The following is a 9,186-nucleotide window of genomic DNA, read 5'->3' as shown; positions in this document are numbered from 1 at the left end:
CCCTCCAAACCCTTCCTATTCATATACCCATCCAGATGCCTTTTAAATGTTGTAATTGTACAAGCCTCCACCACTTCCTCTGGCAGCTCATTCCACACACGCACCACCCTCTGTGAAAAAAGTTGCCCCTTGGGTCCCTTTTATATCTTTCCCCTCTCACCATAAATCTATGCCCTCTAGTTCCGGACTCTCCCCAACCCAGGGAAGAGACCTTGGCTATTTACCCAATCTGGAGAAAGTGAGGGCTGGAGATCAGAGCTGAAAACTGTGTTGCTGGAAAAGCGCAGCAGGTCAGGCAGCATCCAAGGAGCAGGAGCCCTGCAGAAAGGCTTATGCCTGACACATGGATTCTCCTGCTCTTTGGATGCTGCCTGACCTGCTGCACTTTCAGCAACACACTTTTTTTTCAGCTATTTACCCAATCTAGGCCCCTCCTGATTTGATAAATGCTCCAGGGAAAGTAGCCCCGGCCTGTTCAGCCTCTCCCTGTAGCTCAAATCCTCCAACCCTGGCAGCATCCTTGCAAATCTTTTCTGAACCCTCAAGTTTCACAACATTGTCGTGTTTTTTGTTATTGAAGACTGGCGGTGGCTGTCAGAGGAAAATACTATTGATGCTGGAAATCTGAAATTGAAACAGAAAATACTGGAAATCCCCAAAATCCATCTTGATCACTAATGTCCTTTTTTTTGGGAAGGAAATCTGTTGTTCTTCCCTGGTCTGGTCTGTATGTGACTGCAAGCCCATAGTAATGTAGGTAACTCGATAACTGCCCTCTGAAAATGGTTTAGCATTCTGCTCTATTCAAGGGGGTTTTTTTTTATTATAAAATTTCCTAGCATTTACTGCTATTAGGGAGGGAATTTCAGGATTTTCACCCAGTGCCATTGTAGGAACGGCGATTTTACTTTCAAGTTAGGATGGTGAATGGTTTGGAGGGGAACGTGGTGTATCTGCTACCCATCAGGAAGGGAAGTCCAGAGCTTCAGACCCCAGCAATCCACAGCAGAGCCAGAAGTGTAGGAACATGGTTCCAGGAGTGGGGTTGTATGGGGTTGGAGGAGGTAACTGAGATAGGGAGAGGGTGTTGGGGCTGGAGGAGGTGACCGAGATGGGGAGGGGGTGCAGGGGCTCGGAGGGATTGGGGAAACAAGGCAGCGAATCTTACAGCCTGTTTCAGAGCCAGTTTTGTTACATTGTACGTTAAGGTGAACAGAACAGAACAGAACAGGACAACAGCTGATAGTTTTAGACAAACCCCAACCAGGTCGCTATCGCCTGCATCCTAACCCAGGTTTTATTGGGGGCAGGGGGTGGAAATAGTCAAATCTCCGAGGTTCAAAAGCGGAATGGCTGAGGAATCCATTTTAAGCCTTGGGCGGTTTGCTGGGTCCTGTCGAGGTCTAGGCCTGAGATAGAAGGCCTCCCATTTCCTGTCTGTGTAGAGTTTGCTGCACGCTGGCGTGGCGAAGAGCATTGGTCCCAGTAAAAGCGAGGACAGAGAAAGATGGTTCAATGGACAGCAGTTAGTTGGCTTGTGGAACCCGACAGGCTGGAGGCCTGGCGGTGCTTTCTATGGCATCGCTGACCAATACACGCCCTGTAGGTCAGCGTCGGGTGAGACCCTTTGGTTCATGTCGGCAAGAAAGTGAGAGATGTGTGGGAACCGGAGACCGTAACAAACAAACTGTTGTCTGAGCGTGACTATCTCATGATGCACCAAGTCGCTGAGGCGGTTTGTACTGAGCTCCACTCCAGTTGCTGCGGTGTTCCCAACACGCACATTTCTGTCCCAAAACAATGGAGACATACATATCAAATCATATACCTGGAAAACCAAACAGGGGTCTGGCCAACTCCTCATTAATTTCTTCGAGTTCCAACAGATCCAGAGTTGAGAACTGCTTACAGGTAAATTTAGCAAAAAGGAAAATGTCTTGTGGAGAAACAGGTGGCCTGTGTGTGGTTCTGTTTTGATTTTTCAGGATAAGGAACTCTATCCTCACAGCCAGCGAATGTGTGCGCATGCTGATGGAGAGGTCCCCACCTTTTGTAGTTGTTGTTGGCTGCTAGACACTCCTCCAACCATGACAGCCATGGACTTTCGGAGACAGCTTGCATTTCTGTGGCGCCTTTTGAAATCTCGGGGTCCCTAGAAGTGCAACCGTACCTTTCATGTAATGGGGTGGGGACAGGAGGAAATGAGAGGGAATTTCAGGACAGAATTCCAGCACTTGGGACCCAGGCAGCTGAAGTCACAGCTATGAGGGTGGTAGTAGGATTTTAAAAGCGGGGATGTTCAAGAAACCAGGATTGAGGGTCTGCAGGTGCCTTGGAGAGTCATTGGGCTGGAGGAGATCCCAGAGATGGTGGGTTGCTGCTGGTGGTGAGTGCTGTTCAATTAGGTCTCTCAGCCAGTATGCCTTTGAGAGATGCAGAGGCGTAGATATGACCAATAGCCAATATCTTTTCCCCAGGGTAGGGGAAACTAGAGGGCATAGGTTTAAGGTGGGCAGAGAAAGGTTAAGAGTCATAGAGATGTACAGCACGGAAACAGACCCTTCAGTCCAACTCGTCCATGCTGACCAGATATCCCAACCCAATCTAGTCCCACCTGCCAGCACCTGGCCCGTATCCCTCCAAACACTTCCTATTCAAATACCTCTTTCCCCCCTCCCTCCCCTCGCCCCAGATGCCTTTTAAATGTTATAATTGTACCAGCCTCCACCACTTCCTCTGGCAGCTCATTCCATACATGTACCACCCTCTGTGTGAAAAAGTTGCCCCTTAGGTCCCTTTTATATCTTTCCCCTCTTAGTCTAGACCTAGGCCCTCTAGTTCTGGATTCCCCAACCCCAGGGAAAAGACTTTGCCTATTTATCCTATCTATGCCCCTCATAATTTTGTAAACCTCTATAAGGTCACCCCTCAGCCTCCGACACTCCAGGGAAAACAGCCCCAGCCTGTTCAGCCCCTCCCTATAGCTCAAATCCTCCAACCCTGGCAACATCCTTGTAAATCTTTTCTGAACTCTTTCAAGTTTCACAACATCCTTTCCATAAGAAGGAGACCAGAATTGCACACAATATTCCAACAGTGGCCTCACCAATGTCCTGTACAGCCACAACATGACCTCCCAACTCCTGTACTCAATACTCTGACCAATAAAGGAAAGCATACCAAACACCACCTTCACTATCCTATCTACCTGCGACTCCACTTTCAAGGAGCTATGAACCTGCACTCCAAGGTCTCTTTGTTCAGCAACACTCCCTTGGATATTACCATTAAGTGTATAAGTCCTGCTAAGATTTGCTTTCCCAAAATGCAGCACCTCGCATTTATCTAAATTAAACTCCATCTGCCACATCTCAGCCCATTGGCCCATCTGGTCCAGATCTTGTTGTAATTTGAGGTAACCTTCTTCGCTGTCCATTATACCTCCAATTTTGATGTCATCTGCAAACTTACTAACTGTATCTATTATGTTCACATCCAAATCATTTATATAAATGACGAAAGGTAGTGGACCCAGTACCGATTCTTGTGGCACTCCACTGGTCACAGGCCTCCAGTCTGAAAAACAACCCTCCACCACCACCCTCTGTCTTCTACCTTTGAGCCAGTTCTGTATCCAAATGGCTAGTTCTCCCTGTACTCCATGAGATCTAACCTTGCTAATCAGTCTCCCATGGGGAACCCTGTCGAATGCCTTACTGAAGCCCATATAGATCACATCTACCACTCTGCCCTCATCAATCCTCTTTGTTACTTCTTCAAAAAACTCAATTAAGTTTGTGAGACATGATTTCCCACGCACAAAGCCATGTTGACTATTCCAAATCAGTCCTTGCATTTCCAAATACGTGTACATCCTGTCCCTCAGGATTCCCTCCAACAACTTGCCCACCACTGAGGTCAGGCTCACTGGTCTATAGTTCCCTGGCTTGTCCTTACCACCCTTCTTAAACAGTGGCACTACATTAGCCAACCTCCAGTCTTCTGGCACCTCACCTGTGACTATCGATGATACAAATATCTCAGCAAGGGGCCCGGCAATCACTTCTCTAGCTTCCCACAGAGTTCTAGCTTCACACCTGATCAGGTCCTGGGGATTTATCCACCTTTACCTGTTTCAAGACATCCAGCACTTCCTCCTCTGTAATCTGGACATTTTGCAAGATGTCACCATCTATTTCCCTACAGTCTATATCTTCCATGTCCTTTTCCACAGTAAATACTGATGCAAAATACTCATTTAGTATCTCCCCTATTTTCTGCAGCTCCACCAAATGCCGTGTTGCTGATCTTTGAAGGGCCCTATTCTCCCCCTAGTTACCCTTTTGTCCTTAATGTATTTGTAAAAACCCTTTGGATTCTCCTTAATTCTATTTGCCAAAGCTATCTCATGTCCGTGTTTTGCCCTCCTGATTTCCCTCTTAAATATTCTCCGAATTCCTTTATGCTCTTCTTCAGATTCACTCGATCTATTCTGTCTATAACACATATGCTTCCTTCTTTTTCTTAACCAAACCCTCAATTTCTTTAGTCATCCAGCATTCCCTATACCTACCAGCCTTCCCTTTCATCCCAACAGGAATATACTTTCTCTGGATTCTTGTTTTCTCATTTCTGAAGGCTTCCCATTTTCCAGCCGTCCCTTTACGTGTGAACATCTGCCCCCAATCAGCTTTTGAAAGTTCTTGCCTAATACCGTCAAAATTGGTCTTTCTCCAATTTAGAACTTCAACTTTTAGATCTGATCTATCCTTTTCCATCGTTATTTTAAATCTAATAGAATTATGGTCGCTGGTCCCAAAGTGCTCCCCCAATGACACCTCAGTCACCTGCCCTGCCTTATTCCCCAAGAGTAGAGCAAGTTTTGCACCTTCTCTAGTAGGTACATCCACATACTGAATCAGAAAATTTTCTTGTACACACTTAACAAATTCCTCTCCATCTAAACCCTTAACACTATGGCAGTCCCAGTCTATGTTTGGAAAGTTAAAACCCCTTACTATAACAACCCTATTATTCTTACAGATAGCTGAGATCTCCTTACAAGTTTGTTTCTCAATTTCCCTCTGACTATTAGAGGGTCTGTAATACAATCCCAATAAGGTGATCATCCCTTTCTTATTTCTCAGTCCCACCCAAATAACTTCCTTGGATGTATTTCCAGGAACATCTTCCCTCAGCACAGCTGTAATGCTATCCCTTATCAAAAATGTCACTCCCTCTCCTCTCTTGCCTCCCTTTCTATCCTTCCTGTAGCATTTGTATCCTGGAATATTAAGCTGCCAGTCCTGCCCATCCCTGAGCCATGTTTCTGTAATTGCTATGATATCCCAGTCCCATGTTCCTAACCATGCCCTGAGTTCATCTGCCTTCCCTGTTAGGCCCCTTGCATTGAAATAAATGCAGTTTAATTTATTAGTCCTACCTTGTCCCTGCTTGCCTTGTCTGTTTGACTCTCAGCTGTACCTGTCTCAGATTGATCTCTTTCCTCACTGGGTCCCACCCCCCCACCTTACTAGTTTAAATCCTCCCGAGCAGTTCTAGCAGACCTCCCTGCCAGTATATTAGTCCCCTTCCAATTTAGGTGCAATCTGTCCTTCGTGTACAGGTCACTTCTACCCCAAAAGAGATTCCAATGATCCAAAAATGTGAATCCTTCTCCCATACACCAGCTCCTCAACCATGCATTCATCTACTCTATCCTCCTATTCCTGCCCTCACTAGCTCGTAGCACTGGGAGTAATCCAGATATTACTACTCTCGAGGACCTTCTGTTTAAATTCCTGCCTCACTCTCTGTAATCTCCTTTCAGAATCTCAACCTTTTCCCTTCCAATGTCGTTGGTTCCAATGTGGACAATGTCCTCCTGCTGGCCCCTCTCCCCCGTGAGAACATTCTGCACCCTCTCTGAGACATCCTTGATCCTGGCACCAGGGAAACAACACACCATTCTGCTTTTTCTCTGCTGGCCACAGAAACGTCTGTCTGTGCCCCTGACTAGAGAGTCCCCTAACACAATCGATCGTTTGGAATGTGATGAGCACTCCATTACATTGGAGTCTGTTTTGATACCAGAAACTTGGCTGTTTGTGTTACATTCCCGTGAAAGTGCATCACCCCTACATTTTCCAAAGCAGCATACTTGTTTGAAATGGGGATAGCCACAGAAGACTCCTGTTCTACCTGCCTACCTCTCCTACATTCGATGGCGTTAACCCATGTACCTGACTGTATCTGCGGCTTTTCTCCCTTCCTATAACGACCATCCATCGCACCCCCTTTTCTTGTAAATTTCTCCTTGCCTCTAACTGTTGCTCCAGCCGATCCATTCAATCTGACAGAATTTGCAACCAACGACATTTATTGCAGATATAATTCTCAGTAAATCGTAGACTCTCTGGAAACTCAAGGGACCTGAGGGCAACTTTTTCACACAGAGGGTGGTGCGTGTATGGAATGAGCTGCCAGAGGAAGTGGTGGAGGCTGGAACAATTACAACATTTAAAGGCATCTGGATGGGTATATGAGTAGGAAGGGTTTAGAGGGATATGGGCCAAATGCTGGCAAATGGGACTAGATGAATTTAGGATATCTGGTCAGCATGGACGAGTTGGGCCGAAGGGTCTGTTTCTGTGCAGTACAACTCTCTGACTTTATGCTCATGAGCTCATCACTGTATCGGTGTGCGTGACCTGAGGCTGGAACTGATTAATGTAACATCAGCAAGGCACTCTTGTAGTGCAGTGGTAGTGTCGTTCCCCCCTGGACTGGGAGACCTGGTTTCCAGCCTCACATGCTCCGAAGGGTGAGTCGAAAAATAGGTTAACGTTTTAAAACACAAATCACTGGGGTGCAGTGAGCTCAGTTGGCTGCTAACAGAGTGGGTTCAATTCCTGCACCAGCTGAAGCTACCCTGATCTGAGGCATGATAACCCTGAGGTGAAAAACCACTGTCTGTGTGTGTGTGTGTCTCTTTCTCTCTCTGTCTCTGATGCCGGAGTGGCCTGGTGACCTTCTGGGACTCGGCTGCCTTGCCCTACACCTGTCTCATCGTTGGCTGTGATGAAGATCTTTTGGACCCTTTGATATCATGTTACCCAGTTCCTTGTGAGTAAGCTTTCCGCTTCGGGTAAAACACCTGACTGGAGTCAATTCCCACAGGGCTGGAGTGCCACGGAAAGATTTGAAAGTAAGGATTGGGAATTTTAAAGTCGCCAAGAGCAGGGAGCATATGCAATAACACTGCCGAAGCCCCTGCACTGCAAATGGTCCAGCGAGTCCACTGATGGGTCCATTGGGAGTTCCTCTGTTTCCCATTTCTGGGGATTGGCCAGTATTCATTGCAAGCCCATTGCCTCTGCATATTAACTTACAGTTCTCCATTCTGGTGCTAATTCTCTCTCTTAGTGTTTTTGTACACTGTGGTATTCCTCCCCTGCTATGCTCTCCTGCTTCCCACACCCCTGCTGTTTTCATTTAAAGCCCTCCAGCACAACACCATGCAAGGTTCTCACGTCCCAGTTGTGTTTAGCTGCAACCCCTCCAGCTGCTACAGATGCCACCTTCCCCAGAGCCAGTCCCAGGAATCGAAAACCCTTCCTCCTGTACCATCTTTACAGACAGACAGCGCTTCGGATGGGGAAGATGGGCGCAAAGAAGGTCACCACCACCAGAAGAAGAGACAGAGCGCCGTAGATAAAGGGGAGGGCATTTCCTCCCAACCAGGAAACAATGGACCCCCCGAAGTCCACCCTCCACCCAGTGAGAACCAGGGGGTACCCACTGCCCCACAATTACAGGTAACTGAAAGCTGTGATCCTCTGACAGTCCCATTGTCAGACACAGAACTGGACGGTGCGGACCCTTGCCTTGGCTCAATGTCACCAGAGCGGGTAAATGACCCCAGTGAGGAGCTGGATAGCTACCTCAGCCCAGCGAAGGTCCAGCAGTTCGTGCTCACCTTGGGGATGCAGACAGCTACCCCAGAGACAGGACAGTCAAATGGACAACGGTAACCCCAGAGACTGGGGGTTAAAGAAGGTTCCTTTGCAATCATTTAACAGGGCATCCACTCACTAGGTGGGTTCCGCTGAAGCCACAGCTAAATAATAAGAGACTGGATGATTAATAAAGGGACTGTAAATATGATAACTGTAAATTCGTTTAATTCAATCTGTTTATTTGTAAGGTTAAGACATGCAACGTGTGTATCTGTGAACAATATGACAGGTATCAAAGATTTATTGCAATGTATATGTTTATGAACAACATGACAAATTGTACAGGTACCAAAGATTTATTTTATGAATAAAGTATATTTTGAAATAAAAAAAAATCTTTACAGCCATGCACTCATTTGCCTTATCCTCCTATCTCTGTTCTCACTTAGAGATGTACAGCACAGAAACAGACCCTTCGGTCCAACCCGTCCATGCCGACCAAATATCCCAACCCAACCTAGTCCCACCTGCCAGCACCCGGCCCATATCCCTCTAACCCCTTCCTATTCATATACCCATCCAGATGCTTTTTAAATGGTGTAATTGTACCAGCCTTCACCACTTCCTCTGGCAGCTCATTCCACACACGTACCACCCTCTGTGTGAAAAAGTTGCCCCTTAGGTCCCTTTTAAATCTTTCCCCTCTCATCCTAGTCCCACAGTGAGACCAGGAGTTCAGGACATCACTGAGGAAAAGCAACCCAAAACAGAAAGGAAAGAAACAGACAGAGCAGATGGGCTGTGGCTGACTGGCTAAATGGCCATGTTTCAGTCTGTTCCAGTCTCCACCCTCCCGCAGGCACGCCCTGATGAATCACGCAGCCCTGATTAGGATCGGCCTCAGTGCAGTGGCTGGAACCATTGGAAAGAGCAAAGTCAATCCGACTTCACTTGGAAGTGTTGATCAGGCCTCTGGGCTGCTTCGGCACAGAGTGAATAGTTGGCTATTCTGTCACCCTGTCACTTGTAAGCAAGGCAGTATATCTCTTTGCATTGTGTGCTCATAAACAAAGCAAGGAAAGAGATTTCACTTGGACAGCGTCTTTCGCAAACTGTGCAAGTGCTTGCAATGTGTAGTCACTGCTGTCATGTAGGAAACAAGGCTCAGTCCTCAAAACAGCAAAGTGAGCATGAGCTGTGAATCTGTTTTAGAAAATTGGTTCCATTC

This window comes from Hemiscyllium ocellatum, chromosome X (assembly GCF_020745735.1).
Source record: "Hemiscyllium ocellatum isolate sHemOce1 chromosome X, sHemOce1.pat.X.cur, whole genome shotgun sequence".
NCBI lineage: Eukaryota > Metazoa > Chordata > Chondrichthyes > Orectolobiformes > Hemiscylliidae > Hemiscyllium > Hemiscyllium ocellatum.
The sequence above is the reverse complement of the archived record's forward strand: the minus strand, read 5'-3'. Positions refer to the sequence as shown.